At 44.2% G+C, this 17,153-nt stretch overlaps 1 long non-coding RNA gene across 1 annotated transcript in view; it reads right to left on the minus strand.

Annotated features, from left to right (window-relative positions):
- LOC144819627 (uncharacterized) overlaps positions 1-11,087 on the minus strand; it is a 181,177-nt gene extending 170,090 nt beyond the window's left edge. The window contains exon 1 of the long non-coding RNA XR_013607486.1: positions 10,950-11,087. This is a non-coding gene — a long non-coding RNA (uncharacterized LOC144819627). The remainder of the gene's footprint in view (positions 1-10,949) is intronic.
- Positions 11,088-17,153: the final 6,066 nt, after the last annotated feature.

Genomic DNA, 17,153 nt, shown 5'->3' on the forward strand with positions numbered 1-17,153 from the left:
CAAACTGAGAAATGACATTCCTACAGTTGGTTTAACCCCTTCGACGCTCATGACGAGCTGGGCTCGTCATGAGGTAGCCTCCTCGCACGCTCATGACGAGCCCAGCTCGTCATGAATAATGGGTTTTTAAAAAACTCAGCGCAGCAGCAGAATATCGACCGCACGCATGCGGTTAAATGCCTTGTGCTTTTCTGGGGATCCTACTAAGCTACAATAATTTACAGTTTACTTGCCAGGTCAGTTTTCTTTTGACACAGCCAAGGTCAGATTCTTGATAAGCTTAAGTGGGGCATCCTTGTCTTGAGCTACACCTTTAATGTCTGCAGATTATCCCAGTCTAAATATGTATCCAGTATTCCTTACTCTGTTTAGGAAGATCATTGAAAGGATTAATGGGGAGTCTTTTGCTGAAGAAGGCTTATATGATAATACACAGGAAAGTATGAATGTCCTATCATAGTTCACCTGATTACGTCATCTTGCTGCTGAAACGACCTGGGTTAAGAGAACACTTATAGGTCATGACCCTGGCTCACAAGGGATTGGAGGATGAAATTCAGGATACATTGGTGAGGTCTTCATGATCTAAGACTTTGCTGGAGCTATTCGAGTTGCCCATGAAGATTGAGCACTGTCTGAGTGAATGAAAGCCCAAAAGAAGAAAGGCCAAAAGGTTTGCATCTGGAATAGAACCTCAAACTATTCTCTCCAGATGTCCTGGTCCAGTAAGTTCTACAGTTCTTAGTTCCACTGAGTAGCCAATGAATAATGGTACTACTTCCTGATGTTGAGAAAGAGAGAAGAAGGAAGGGTGTACTCTGCTCTGTATGCATTACAATGATCCAAGGCACTTGGTAAAAGATCGTCTAGTTTGTCGTGTCGGTAGTCAGGAAAACACCGACTTCCATCTGTGGAAGGAGAGCAGGATGGATATACAGCAAATCCCTTCCCTTGGTCTAGCCTATTTATTTATTTGCTGGGTCTGCTTCACAATTGTTTTTGTTTTCAGTCAATTCCATTTGCTTGGCAAGCTAAAGGAAACAACTACTGCTTTACTAGATTACAAAAGCTTCGGGGCTGTTTCTGGACAAAGACTCGGTTCAGTATAAAAAATTCCTCTTCGACCAAATTTTCAGAACAGGTTATGACTGATGATGGTTCTCTCATTCCTCTGGTCCAGTCAAGAAGATATATGTGCCTATGAAGGTGCTGCTCAGAAATCATTCAGAGAAAGTCTCTTTTGTGGTGATTGCTCCACCCCCCCCAATTATCCAGTCAGTTTAGGTTACCCTGGACAGAGCAATATATCCTATATATAAATTGGTGAACTGGAAAAACGTAACTATAGTCTCAAGTCTTCCATGTAAATTGTTCTTCTGTGGGAGGTTATTTGTCTCCTCTAGAGGAAATCACTGACAAAGAGAACAGGCAATCAATCATCGCAACTGAAAGTCCATGACAGAAAAGCATGGTGGTGTTCCATATTTTTTCAGAAAACCATGGAGTTTGCTCTTCCTACCCACTGGGAATTTGACTATGCCATACTAATTATTCCTGATCACCCAGTACATTTCTCCTTATTCTAATCAAAAAAAGAAGACCGCAAACAAAATCTTGAAGAGAATCTTCAAAATTGACTCATTGCTCCAACTTAATCACCGATGGTGCTCCATTATTCTTTGTTTCTGAGAAACAGAAAGAGCTAGTTCCTTGAATTGACTATACAGGCCTAAGTAAGATCAGCATAAAGGATCAATATCCTTTGTGCCTTACTAAAGATATTTTAGAGTCAGTAAGAGAAGAAGTCATCTTTATGAAGAGAAAGTTACTTACCAAAGGTAACGCCCTTTCTGGTAGATACTCTTTCTAACTGCAGATTACTGAACTTGTGAATTTCCTCCGATGCCAGACTGGATCAGGTAAACTCAAAAGCAGTTCTTCTTTGCGCTGTTACTTAGCACCGTGCAACTCCAAATCAACACATTGTACTCCGGAATTGACGGACAGAGCCACATATAAACATGAACCATGCACGCTAACATAATTTGCTTTCATGAACTCTTTCGCAGTCTCAAATGCCGAGCCCTTCAGCGAATTAAACAAACCATTGTGCAGATTCCTAAATATGGATTATTTTAGATGGAAGATACCATACCACAGAACGGGGAGGTGGGAGGGCAATGAGAAATCTACAGTTAGAGTATCCACCAGAAAGTGTTACTAAAGGTGAGTACCTTGTTCTTCTTAGGCCTTCTGGAGGCTGCTTTTTAGCTAATGTGCATAGGATATTCATACAGACTATTGATCGAGAGATGGTCCCTTTCTGCACCACCTTGACCTTATACACCCCAGAGAACCCCATAAACCGCAGATCATCCACAGTGTACTTTGATATGATCAATGTAAACACTGAGTGCTTTCTTGGGGTTCAAACAATGGAGTCTTATTTCCTTTGTCAAGGGATGAGGAGGAGAAAAGAAGGTTTGGAAGGACGTTAACCCCTCCGGTAGGAATTCAGCTTGAGTCCTCAACATCAGTTTGTCCAGGATAAAAGTGTTATAGGGAGGTTGTACAGCAAGGTCTGAAGTCCACTCACCTGGCGTGTGGATGGTAATGCAATCACAAAGATCAATTTTAGAGTGAGGAGGTGCAATGGCCAACTGTACTGTAATTTAAAAAGTGGCAAATGTTAGAAACCTGAGCATATGATTACTTAAGTACCACTGTGACATCATGAAGGGCTTATATGGAAACACATGCTTATTATATCTGGTTTTCAGTTTCAACCAAATACCGAGAGTAAAAATACACTGAACAGAAATTCAGAAAATGTAAATTCTCAGTTGAAACCATTGTCACCTCTAGATGCAGCAGAGCATAATTGATCTCACAAGTAATATACTGATAGCGGCTTTTTAAGGTTTGCCCTAAGGCAGTGTTCGATGATGAGAAATGTATGATGTTGCAGCAGCGTGAAAGGTCCTAGTTTTCTTTTCTAGTCATGCAGCTCATGCTGCAGAGCACAGGGCCCATGGCCTTCAACTTTACCCTCACACTTGCTCCTAGCATGTTCACCTTTGAATACACTCTTTTACAGTCTGGATTAAAATCACACCTGCTGGTTCTATAATTTCCATATTGTCCACTATTCCACAACTGGGGCGGGTTCAAACACAGGCGACCCCAGGGGTTTTGGTAAAGTGGCAAAGCACGGTTCATATGGCAAGTTACTTAGTTTTATGTCTAAAATGTACCCACTAGGGAATATACAGTGGAGTGGGTGGTGGCGTCTGCCCGCCCCATCGACTTCCCTACTGCTTTGGGGTCCTGTCATACATTTTTTGAGGCGCACAGTACGTTAAGAGAGCTTGTTTCTAAGCAGTCTGCTTGCAGAGAGTGGTATCTGTGGTGGACATGACTGTTTGCCTTTGGTGTCTCATAGCCTAACATACTCTTACATTCCAATTCAATAACAAAGAAGGTTTGCTCGCGTTATAGATGGCTCTATTATAATATACATGATATTGGATCAGTTACTCTCTTTTTTCTAAAGTCTGGAAAAACAACTTCTTAACAAAATGTTGGAGTGTTGAAGTGCATAAGCCAGAGGTCGTCCAACTGTTGGCCATGCCTCCCCAGGGGGTCACAGCATTATCTCTGGGGGGTGCGCCTTCCACCTCATCATTTTTCACTCTTTCTTGTTCACAATGGCATAAGCATGTTTTCTTTCCTTTGTTTTCTTTCCACTTCTCAAATGGGACTGGCTGTCTGATTGTAAAATTCAGAAAAAGCAGCAAATCATCAAACAGTACCGTCCGCACTGACTTTTCATTAATCACAGTGACAGCAGCACAGACGAAAATAGAAATGCTGCAAATTTTAGGTTCATAAAACCCCAAAATGCTTACTGCGTTGCTGTTAGTGTCGCTTCTTCATTGCTGCCTGTCGCCTTCTGGTTGCTGCCAACGTCATCACTTCTGCATTTCACTGCTTTGTTGGAAAGGTTTACGCATCAGATGTCTCCTGCCACTTCTGGTTTATTTATTTTTTATTTTATAGTATTTGTAAGGCGCACAGCTACCCACAAAGGGTTTCCCGGCGCCGGAGAGAGGATCCTTAAAGGACAGAAGACAGGCAGGCCCCTTTTTGGAACAGCTTTGAATTGATGATTACATTTCTTCACCTCTTTCATGCCCTCTTTGGCCAGGTCACTGACAGTGCACAGGCACACTCATCCAAATTCTAAATATGGTTACATCCAATATTCAGGGATAGTGAGGTGAGTTTTCAATATTGTAACACAGCAGTGGCTCACTAATATTACTGCAAATCTTCTCTGCAACACAATCCCATTTCTCATATATCCTGCCCTGCTTTGATCTACAAAAACTTTTATTAGGGATGTTGCTTGAAATATGAACACAACATTTCGCTGAAAAATGTCTTTAATAGAAGCATATACATCACCCACATTAAATATAAATTAAAGGAAAACGGTATTTAAAACAATCTGTTTAAGAATGGTTCAAGGTCAATCGGCCAAGACTCTCTGCAGAACAAAGCTGGCTCTATCAGGGGCCACCTGAAAGGCTGGAGACCTGGGTCATGGCCCACTTTGCCCATGCCTTAAAAATGTCTCCGTTCCATCCCATGAGCTCTGTAATTTACTAACTGACCTCTCTTTTCCTTTATTGCTCTTTCTTGACCATGCACCCCACAATTCCTCACGATGACTTTATGTTAGAAATGGGATTTCTGATTGGCTAGGGCATGCGGCAGAGCCAGGCAGAAACCACCACTCTAATCAGGGCAAGGGAGTTACACAGTGAAGATAACCCCTGCTCACCCCCTTGGTAGCTTGGCAGAGCAGTCAGGCTTACCCAAGAGGCAATGCGTAAAGCGTTTGCGCTACACACTCACACAGCAGCAACACACCAGGCACACCACAAAAGAATCTCCACACAAGGTTATATAAAAATAGCCTTTGTATTATCCATGAAACACATTAGAACATATTACATATGTACACAGTGCCACCAAGCACTTGTCATGTATTTAGAGGTAGTACAATAAATTACCAGGCTAATCAGGCAACTGTCAAAATCATCACAATTCACAGTTAGTGAAGACAGGCAGTAACTACTGGTAAGGGTGCACTTAGCACACCACCTTCAGGTATAACATATCATCAGCAGTGAATCATAGTAAACATGTATCAGGTGCCCGCATCATAGTGTACATTAGTAAATGACTTTGCACCCAAATTGCCCACCACTCATGGTGCTGCTGCCATGGTAGCTGAAGCGGGGTCCCGCTTTGGACTCTCCCCTCGATACCCAGAAGAACAATAGGAGGCCCTTAACAGGGCACACAACTACCAGCTGCTGCAACTCTTCAAGGTGCAGCTGCTGGTGCCACGCTCGTTGGAGAACTCTCTGGGTCTCATACACTCGAAGTCGGGGTAGTCTCCACAATACTACAAAAAGGGAGCTCAAAGCCTCTTAGGGCAGGAAGACCTCACTTGGCCTCCCCCTGTGAAGGCAACTCCTTCACTGGCAGCTGCCCGCGATGCCCGGACTCACCCTCACTCCGGGTGAGCCAAAATTTCAAAGACTTCTACACCCTGAGCGAAGCCTCCGTCGGTTTCCCTTCCCCACCGGACGGCTCGAGGTTGTGAGTCCCGCCCACAACCAGGCAACAGCCGCCTGGCTTCCGGTCAAGAACAAGGCGCACAGCGTGTCTTCCCCTGACAAGGCTTCTGACTGCTCGGGCAACACCCGGGGCCCCCTGCCTCATCTGGGGTGCAGACACCCAGGACCTCCAAGTGCTCACCCCGTTTGGGGGAAAGAGCAACAATCCGCGCACCGGCTGCTTCTCTTGTGGCTGCATACAGAGCGAGTTCTCTGTCGAGTTCCTGGCTCATTCTTGCTGGCGGCCGTGGGCACCGCACACAATCAGGCCCATACGCTGCCTGACTTCCAGCAGCTTATTTTCCACGGCGCACGTCCTGGACGAAGTTGGAGCCCCTTTCTCAGGCTCTGAACAATGAAGTTATAAGCGCCCACCACGTGCTTACCCGGCCAAAGCGCTCCTGGCAGATGGCTCAACACAACACGGGGTCACAGGGGGGGGACAACAGAGTGCTCACCACACGCTGTCATAAATCCTGGTAGGGCAAGCCACAAAGCCCTGGGGACCACAGGGGCACACCAGCAAAGTCTCCCCTGGAAGGCCAGCACATGTAGTCTTTTAGGGAGCGTGGCAGTCCCCCCATTGCCCTAAAAAGGCAGCAGGTCAGTGACCGAGTCCCATGGCAGTTTCTCCAGCTCCCATGCAGTCTTCTGTTCCAAGCAAGCACCCGTTCAGTAGGTTCAGTAGACATGGGGTCACAGCACCAATATTTATAGTACCAAGTGTCTTTGTTCTTCCCCCTGGCACAGGGCTCTGAGCCCAGTCCAAACCAGTTCTGGAGGGCACTTACATATAACTTTTCAGTGCACAACACTCCCCATTGTAACTGTCGGCCCTTGCCCCAGACACACCACAGGGGGCGGAGCCATCATTGTGTAAAGCAGGCACAGCCCTCTTCAGATGCAGGTGCTACTCCTCCCACCACTCCAAATGCAGACCAGGCCAATTCAGTCTAGTGCTGACTCACCCAGACTCTCTTCTGGAGCCACTGTACCTCTCCAGCCCCTGTCACTCTAAGGCCAGCCAGTCAATACACAACAGGCAGGCACAATGACATATAGCACACAGAAATGCCTACTACTAATAGTGACATTTCTAATTAGTGATAATAAATCCGTGAACACCAGTACGCAGCATTTATCACCACTATTCTAAACATACCAAACTAGATCACGCTACCCCTCTCATGTCAGGAATTACCACTGAAGCACATATCAGGGAATTTCCAATGCATTCCTATGAGAGGGCAGCCTCACAGCAGTGAGAAACCAAATAGGCTGTTTGCCAATACCAGGACATGCCACAGAGTTAGGGCACATGTCCTACCTTTTATCTACACCGCAACCTGCCCATAGGGCTAGCTCAGGCCTACCTTAGGGGTGGCTGATATGTAGCAAAAGGGGAGTCACAGCCATGGCAACCACTTTATATGCCACGTCACAGCGATAGTAAACTGCGCATGCAGGCCCTGAGTGGCAGAGGCCTGAGACAGGTTTGAAAGGCTACTTTGATGGGTGGCGCAAGCAGCGCTGAAAGCCCACCAGTAGCATTTAATTTACCGGCCCTGGGTATATGAGATACCGCTGTACAAGGGACTGTTAGGTAAATTAAATATGCCAAACAGGTGTAGACCAATCTTAGCAAGTTTACCATAGAGAGCACATGCACTTTAGCACTGAACAGCAGTGATAAAGAGCCCAGAGTCCTAAAACCACCAACAACAGATCAGAAAAAATACCGGAGGAAGGCAAAAAGTTTTGCGATGACCCTGTAAAAAGGGCCAAGTCCAACACTTTACATGACAAAATGGATTGATTTAGGAACAATGACTGGCAAGAAAATTAGTTACAGTAATCCATGTCAGCAATGTAGTTCCTGTTTACATTACACGTTTTACTCAAGCTTGCATTCCATTCCATTGTTTGCTTTTGACAGGATGTTATGTTGTAATTGTTTTTCATGCAGATTATTAGTTATGTACAGTGTGTATCACGTCACCTCCAGGTGTTTGTATGAGTTGAAGTTGTGGATGGATATTTAAAATGGACCACAACTGAGAACTCTAGAGTTGAGACTCAAGGTAGTACAAGTTTCTCACAGTGCTAGTCAGTGGGTCATAAATGTGTTCCGAATAAATGCTCATGCAATCCTTGGCCTCTCTGAAGAACACACATTGCAGCAGTCATGTGAGCCAATTGTAATGGGATATGAAAGTGTGTGAAGAAGATACAAAGCTTTTGAAATACTGACAATAACGACAAGGTTAAAGTAAAAGAAAACACAATGCTTGCAAATGATTGTGTGTGGGGGCATAGTGAAGTGCAGGAGAAAATGAAAATAGGGTGTTGAAGAGGAAAAAGATGAGGTATGAGATATGCAGATGGAGGATCTAAGAAAGGTGTAGGGAGAAAAAAGGGCATAAGTGTCCAATAACGTGAGAGATTGTGGTGTGAAGGGAGGAACACCAATAGACATTAGTAATGTTTCATTCACAATCAAAACTGATATAATTTAATTTCTAATTATTGACAACAGTATTGTTGTTTCTCATGTATCAGATACTGCTAATATAAAAAGGCAAATCCAATAGGAGTGGCGTGTTTTAGGCGCATGTCTGTTATTTTTGTGATATGTTCTGATTCAATAATACTAAGTTCACAAGAAGCATGCTTTTTTCTTGCCTCCACTTGCCTCCTCCTATGAGATGGGGAGGTGGTGAAGGGGGTAAGGCCCTGCCCATTACGCTCCTTCTGCCGCAGTACTGATCACTCTTAAACTCTTAAACAGGATGTGTTGAGCTGTCAGTGTACCCACCACTGTCCACTTGCTTTTAAGAAGTGAAAGCACCAACACACATCTCCCTCACCTGCTAGCACTTGGTATCCCAGGTCCATTGGTATCACGGTGGATGGAGATTTACTTATGGAGGAGCTGTATTCCTCCTACCCCGTTGCTGGACTTCTGGCATGGGCTTCAACTTTTACTTCACAGAGAGCCTTTAACATTGCCGGTTTTCACTGTAAAAGCACAAGGGCCGGGCTCTCACCATTTACCTTTTATTTGTAGAACTCACCTTGCTGTGGTGTAAATTAAACTCCGGCAATGTAGCACAGATCAGTTTTCCAAACTCCACAAGCCTTCTTGAGAAGTCTGTTAAGGCAAGCTGAACAATGCTTGCCTTAACCACGCATATGCCTATATGTGGTTTGTTAGTATACCTGCCGCTACCTTTGCGTGTACACCGCCCCCGCATTCCCAATTTATTCTCACTGCAAAACGTTACACTTTCGTTTTAGAGTCATCCCGGAAGACGCTTCCCCGCTTCCTCACCACGGATCTACTTATTCATATCCGCGTATCCTCCAGGTATGCCTACTCTTGCCTTCAGCTTGGTCTTCCCCTCTGTATCCACACACCTCCCCTGCCTCCTCATACCTGGCCACCCCTGTCCTCCTCTCCTTGCCTTACTTCCACATCCCGCGTCCCTTCCTGGACATGCACACAGCCATCAAGCGCAGTCCATGCCTTGCGCTCACATCCCGCGCCCCCGCCGGGCACCTTCAACGCCCACCCTTGACTCACCCCGTCCTGCACACATCGTGCTTGTACCGCCCATTACCCTGATAAGCCCTTTCATCGCCTCACACCTCACCCCCCACACCAACCCAGCCCCCCCATGTATCTTGCCAGTCTCACGCAGTCCATTATCCTTGGTTTTGTTCCTGCCCCCCGCGCCCACCACCCTCCCCTTCCCGCCTTTACCCTTTCCCTTCCCCCCCTGAACTGTCCTTTTCGTCCCGCAGCACCCTGAAAACCAGACAACCTTGTTCTGAAGACGATCCCAATTGATGAGGATCGAAATGCCGTCGACTTTACAGCGCAATACTAGGCACATCTTCTACTTTGGCTCAATACAAATCGCGAATCACCCTATACAGTCACTTCAATTTGTTATCATTGTTGAGCCACCCACTGTATAATATTTACACTATTGTTCACTATGCGCCGTTCACGCTGTTCACCTTGTCACTTGCGTCGCCACGTTTTTCACTTGTACATACTTGGGCACCTAGTGCTATCTGGTTGTCATATGATTTCTCTCATACAGTGCTGCTATAACTGTATAAACTTGACTCTATATAATTTTTGTTGAAATATAAGATGAATAACAATCTAAACTTAATAGAATAACAGTCTCCTTTATTTCTGCACTTGTAATGCTTGCTGCATACATGCTTAATTGTCTACAAAATATTACCTGTTGGGATATTGTATGATTTTCTACTATATGTGGTTAAGGCAGTCAGATTCTGAGGAGGTGGGGAGAGGAACCAGAAAGATCGCTGCAGAAAGGACCCAGATGCTGCTTGGTAAGTTGGGATGGAGCTGGGGGTGGGGGGCGTAGGTTTTAGGGGTGAGGGCAGGTTTTAGGGCTAAGGCGGGGGGTTAGGGTCGGGGTAGTATCTAGGGCAGGGGGAAGGGGTAGTTTTCAGGGCATGGGGCAGTTTTTAGGGTCCAGGATGGGGGATTGGGACCGTTTCATAGGCAGAAGCAGTTTATAGGCCTCAGGGTGGAGGTGCTCGGGTTAGCGTAGTTTTTTGGGCTAGGGGGCTGGGTTTAAGGGCTATGGGTAGAGGGCGGGGTAGTTAACAGGGCTGGGGTGGGTAGATTATACAGCAGGAGGAAAACATTTTAGAACTCTGGGCAAGGAGGAGGGAGTGGGATCTTTACCACACATATACCTTTACTAAACATACCTCTACAACGAAATTTGTTGTAAAGGCATGCATGGTGAAGACATGTCATTGTAAGGACCGCCTGGTTAAGGCATGCCTGGTTTAGGCATGCGTGGTTTAGACATGCGTGGTTGCGTCATGCAATCCATCTGTATATTTCTGCTTACAGACAGCCAGATCTAACGGATCCTATCTGAAATCAATGCGGGGCTTTCAGCAGGCAAAGAGTCATGTTGAGGGCACCAATTCTACTTCTTTCAGTCAGGTTACCCGCAGAAATAACAGACAATATAAAAGTGTGTGGGTGTGTGTGGGGGGGTCATGACTAAGTACAGCATGTTGCACTAATTAGCAGTGACTTTTCAATTATAATAACTTTTCTATATAGTGCCTCATTTCTGCCTTTTCAATAAAATGTAACTAATAAAAGTTACTATTACACAATCTAATGATGCTCAGTTCATCAACCTTGGAAGGATAAGTTGACATTATTCAAAGTCTTAATTTTCAAATCATACATACCTTATCGGCACTCAGGGATTCAAACTCAGAATTTACTGTTCATTACAGGTAATTATAAAGTCATGTCAGGCACTGTGATTTCGGGGTTGGGGAGGCTTATTTTCTGATGTTGCAGACAAGAAGCGTGAAGAACATACAAGAAGCAGTTTTTCAACTTTTCTTTTCATTTCAAGGGAAAAAACAGAAGATCGTTAGACAGTTCTGCCATTAAAGGACATCAGAGAGAGTGAAATACGATTTGCTTAAGGTATTACAATAAGCAGGTACACATTTGTTTTTGAGTAATTAGTGAAAGGGAAAGTGCTTGTGCATCCCATTGCTAACCTTTAAAAAGGTAACTTGCACAATCTTATCAGTGATATCTGCCTATACATACTGCAGCAGTTTTGGGACCACCCACTTAAAGCCTGGGTCAGCTTACTATTCATCCACGTACTATGGAACTAATATTTTATCTATGTTTTATTTTTTATATATATTATAAGAAGATATTTTTGTAAAGACTTTTTTTAAACTGCATAGTTTAACACCTTAGCTGCTTTTCCCCCTAGAATGATAAACACATTTTTGTTAATTTGGGTACTTCCTGCTTGCACCTTCATAACTTTTTCCCACAAAAGCTATCCATGCCAAATTTGTGTCTTTTTTTCCAACATTCTGGGAATTCTAAAGATATCCAGGGTTTGTGGATTCCCCTGGATGGATGGATGGAACCAAGAAAATTGTCACACTATAGCTACATATTGTTTTGGGGGGAAAAATGGTAAAAGAGTGCAGTGCAAGAAAGCATGTGGTTTTTTTCTAACAATTACTTCAATTAAATGTTTGGTGTACTAGGACCACCATCATCTCAGATTTCAGAAAAAACATAGTTGCATCAAAAAAAATGTTACCACTGTTTTTGTATTTTTCCAAGAGGAAATCAATTTTTCCAAATGTTTGCAGTTTCACCCTACTTTCAGCCTGTGGTGGAAACAGGTGCAAAACCCACAGGTGATTCTGGAAAGCTATACATTTCTGAAAATTAGACAAAATTCTGAGTTCAGCAAGGGGTCAATTTATGAAGATTGTTCAGGGTTTTTCAAAGAAAGTAACAGTTGAAATAAAAAAAATATGAATACAGGTAAGAAAAAAAGCTATTTGTGACGTTTTCATCTGTAACGTCTAGTTACGATGGCCAATTTACTAAAGCAATATGCTGTTACGTCAGATAGACCTTTCTGGTTGTGAACTGCACCTTCCAATGGTTTTTTATTATGTACCGACTATACAGCAGTTCATATGATAAAATATAAAGAATTAAAAATGGATATGAAGGTAATCGATGTACTTCTGAAATGTACACAAGATATTCAGTTTAGGAACTGTGGATAGTTGTACACCTCTGAATTTGAGGTTACCCATACTATGGTGTTATTCAGAGGGCATTTTTGCTAAATGTTTTCTTTCTTGCACACTGGCTTACATTTGGAATCACACGCGTAGAGAAATTCAAATGCCAATTTATTTATTTTATTTATGTCATTTATAGAGCGCTTGAATCACCCCGGTTGGGGTATCTCCGCGCTGTGGACGTGTAGAGGCAATGATATTGACTCAAGAAGAGCAAGGTTTTGAGTTTTTTTCTAAAAGGCAAGTAGTTAGTACATTGACTGATGTCCAAAGGTAGTTGGTTCCAGAGTTGCGGGGCTAGATAGGAGAACGCTTTGCCCCCTAATCTAGCATGTTTTATGCATGGGACAGTGAGAAGGCCTTTGCCTCTTGAGCGGAGGGTATGTGAAGGTGTGTGTCTGACCAGTTTATCCGTCAGATATTATGGTCCCATTTGGTTAAGGCCTTTGAATACCATACAGCAAATTTTGAATTGAATTCTTTTGCGTATGGGTAACCAGTGTAGTTTATGGAGAAGGGGGAGTGAGGGAGATCGGCGAGGTGCACTGGTTACTAGGCGGGCTGCTGTGTTCTGGACCACTTGTTTGGCTGCTCAGGAAAGTTTCCTTGGCAGACATCAGTATGGCATCGCTGAAGTCTTGTCGGCTGAGTATCAAAGCATGTACCAGGGTTTTACGCGTGGAAGGGGGAAGGAAGTGAAATACCTTGCGGACCAGGCTTTGTGCATGAAAGCATCCCCGTTTCATGGCGTTGAGTTAGCTATCTACTAGGACCCCCAGGTTCTTGACCACTGACTTTGGGGAAGGGGCAGGGCCTAGTTCCACTGGCCACCAGCTAGGTGACCAGCTAGTAACTGCATCTTTAAATAGCATTATTTCTGTTTTTCCTGCGTTTAACTGAAGGAAGTTGGTGCTCATCCACGATGTAATGGTTTTCATGCCCTCTGCGAAGATGCTTTTGATGTTAGGTGTGTCTCTGTCGAAAGACAGGAGGAGCTGAGTGTCGTCCGCGTAGGAAAGGTGGATAAACCCGATGTTTCTTCGGAGAGCTGTAAGCCGGGCGACATATACATTGAATAGCAAGGGGCTGAGGCAGGAGCCCTGTGGTATACCCTTGGACACCGTGGTGATCTTAGATTTAAAGGGACGCAGGTTTACCGTTTGGGTTCTCCCCTTAAGAAGGTCCGTCAGCCAGTTTAGTGCAATGTCACAAATGCCTATAGTTTGCAATCTTTCCAGCAGTATCTGGTGGGAGATGGTGTCGAATGCTGAGGACAGGTAGAGCAGTATGAGGGTTACTGCTCGGCAGGCATCCGCATGCATTCTAATGTCATCTATGACATTGACCAGGGCTGATTCCGTGCTATGCCTTGGGCAGAATCCTGACTGAGAATGATCAAGGCAGTCAGAGGATTCCATGACTGTGAATAGGTGTGTATTGATGTGTTTTTCCAACAATTTGCTGTGGAGAGGAAGTAGTGAGATGGGACGGTAGTTAGATATCACGTCAGGGGGCAATTCGGTGTTTTTCCTGCTGGGCATAATCTGGGCGGCTTTCCATTCCGTGGGAAGCTTACGTTCTTTGATTGAGCTGTTGAAGATAAAGCAGAGAGGTGCAGCCAGCACTGCTGCAAGACTTCTGGAGATTTTAGCTGGAATTAGGTCTTTGGGGAATCCGGATTTGGAAGATTTTAATAGGGATTCTGTATCTTGGATGGTGAGCAGAGGGAATTCTTTTAAAATAAAAGAGCTTGGTGGGGTTGGGGTGGGTTCAGCAATCGGATTTTGGCAAGTGCTGGTGGTAGAGGAGGTTATCTTATTGTAGATGTCGTCAATTTGTTGTGAGAAGTAGTCGGCAATATTATCACAGAGTGACTGGGTAGGCGTGTCTTCCGGATTGCAAGCTTTGGGATTTATGAGGGTGTTGAGTACTTGAAAGAGGACTTTAGGGGTATTATCTGTTTGTGCAAGTTGGTTGGCTATGTAGTTTTTCTGGGCTATTTTTATGTTTTTATGGTAGGAGTCCAAGGCAGTTTTGAACTTTCCTTTGTCAAGGGGAGCCTGAGTTCGGCGCCATTGACGCTCAATCTTTTTGCATTGACTTTTTTCTGTCAGAAGGGCTGCTGAGTATCAAGGAGTCTAGGCACGCTTAGGAGCCGCCAATGATCTTTTTAAGGGGATCAGAGCGTCTATGGTGGAATTAACTGCGTTCTGGAGAGCAGACAGGCGTATTTCTACCAAATCTGATGTAGACAGGTGAGGGGGGGTGAAGGTGTCACAAAATAGTGTGGGTGTTAATTTGTGCCACTGTCTGTATGTTCGTATTATTGGTGCTCTCTTGGCTGTGTGCTCAGGGGGGTCCGCTAGGCCAAATTCGATTATGGAGTGGTCTGACCACGACAGAGGATTAGCATATTTATACAATGTGTGGGGTGATTTGGAGAGAACTAGGTCTAGAGTATGGCCTGCGATGTGCTTGGGTGCATCATTGATTTTAATAAGTCCTAGCGTTGCCAACTCAGTCAGAAGGGTTGGAGGCCTCTGGGTCCTCGGTGTTCTCACTATGGATGTTAAAGTCTCCCAGGAGAAGGAATTGATTAGAGGATATCACATGAGGGGCAATCGTATTTAGTAGATGAGGAATGGAGTCGGAGAGAGGTCCGGGAGGGCGGTAAAACATGTTCTACAATTTTCTGTTCCCACGTCTCCCCAGAAAAATGGTACCCTGCTCATGTGGCTGGGACTAGCACTTGTGACACAATATACCCCTAAATATGATCTGGGGACATCATATTTCACCAGCAGAATCCATGCTTTTTGTACAATGTAAGTAGCTGTTGATTTTGGGTCCTAGCTCATTCGCCACTTAAGGAAACCTACCAAACCCAGACATATCTAAAAATGGACACCTGGGCAAGTGCAGAGTGGTGCGCCTCATGTGGTTCACCCAAAGTTTTAGTGCCCACAATGCCCAGCAAACATCAAACTATTTTCTAAAATCATGCATTTTCCTTTTTCAGGGACATAAACGTCCAGAATCCACAGAGATCCACAAATTCATACCACTCATCGTCCCCCCACTTGTCCAGATAAAAATGGTACCCCACTTGAATGTCTGGGCCTAGTGCCTGTGTCAGGCATGGATTAAACCAGGGTCAATGGAAGTTAGAAAGCTTTCTGAACATAGGGCAAACACGGGGAAGGTGAGTCTTTCATTGGCCATGGTTTGTTCTGTACTTGTAGCTTATGGTGGGGGTATGGCCCAAGTCCAGTAGGCTTTGTATCCTCCCGGTGGCAGACTAGAGGCTAACTACCCAATCTGAACAAATCTCCTATCAGCACCCAGGGAGACAAAAAGGCTCTATTACCTCTTATAGATTAGGGCTATTCGCTTGATGAAAGAGTAGGCACTCCTCCACAGCCATCTAGTAGGATTTCTGTTTCTCCGCGGGGTTGATTGGAAACAAAAACCTCCTATCTGCCCCTCGGGGTTGGGGGGGCGCAGAAAGACTTATCAGTGTTACACTGCTCATTCGACTTGGCCATCACCATTAATGGCAAAGCCACCACTTCCCTTAAGAATAAATGTAAATCTCTACTAATGAAGGGGTATAGAGCACAATGGCAGGGAGCTGTATATTGTTAAGCAAAACATATAGGTTTATATATGTCTTAGCAGCAAAACCCTTAAAGTTGTTTTTTCGCTGAGGAAAAGTTAGTAGCCCCATTGGTTAACAAAGAGTTACTAGATGGCATCACAGCATGGCTAATTTTTTAATGGGAGTACCTAACTGAGTACTGTAAGGTATCAAATCAAATTACCTTAATGTTTATTCTGTGTATCAATCATTTTATTGGCAGAAATCAAGTACCAAAAAAGAAATATCCGCACATTCAATGACATGCAAGTCCAGCCTAAAAAAACAGTAAGATACAAATACTGTTTGTGATACATGTACCATATACATGTATCTTGTTTCTTCCTGTCTTATATTTTAGTAAAGTTTGGAATTAATCTTTATTCGATCTCAGGGGAATAGATCATAAAAGATACATGATAAAATACAACATTACACTTTAGTTAAAGGCAGATATAACACTAAAAGAAAACAGAATATAAAAACATACGATTCTTCAGCACATATCAACAAAGTGACTCAATAAAACAGCATTGATTTATGCAAACAAAGAACATTCCTTAAGAAGGAATTAAGTGTCTTACAAGTGGAGGGTCCTTCAAGTTATTTAAAAAAATCAACGCAACTCTGCACCAGCTAAACTTGTGCATGCGTAATAGTGGAAGTAAAAACCGTTTGGTAAAGGGAGCATAAAAGGGAGCATAAAACTTACAACATAGTCTATAGTGACAACTCATCGCAGGGACAAAATAATATATCCGAAGGGGCAAACTGACCCTGAGGAAGCACAAAAGCAATCTAATAGATCTTGTTCTATAACGCGTTAGTAACTTCCGTTCCCATGTATTCTGTACGACAGTTAGGTAAGGGGCTACCACTTTGGTGGTTTGAAGGAGGCAATAATCTCACACTGTTGGTTTCATTACTTCCTCCCCCTATTTCTATGCCCTTCTATGGGATAGGAAACAATCATTAATCCACTCTGGGGCCCAGCTGGTCCAGTGGCTTGCACAGGCACTGGCCAACAGACAGATTGCCGCCCACCTAGGCAGACGTGTGACCAATTCCCAGGCTTAGGAGCAAAGGAAACTGCCACAGAGTGAAATGTGACTTCCTCTCCCAGGAAGGTCACTAGGAGTGTTAGCTTAAAAGCTGAGCTTCAAAGGAGAAGCCCC

Source organism: Lissotriton helveticus, chromosome 2_1 (assembly GCF_964261635.1).
Source record: "Lissotriton helveticus chromosome 2_1, aLisHel1.1, whole genome shotgun sequence".
Taxonomy (NCBI): Eukaryota; Metazoa; Chordata; class Amphibia; order Caudata; family Salamandridae; genus Lissotriton; species Lissotriton helveticus.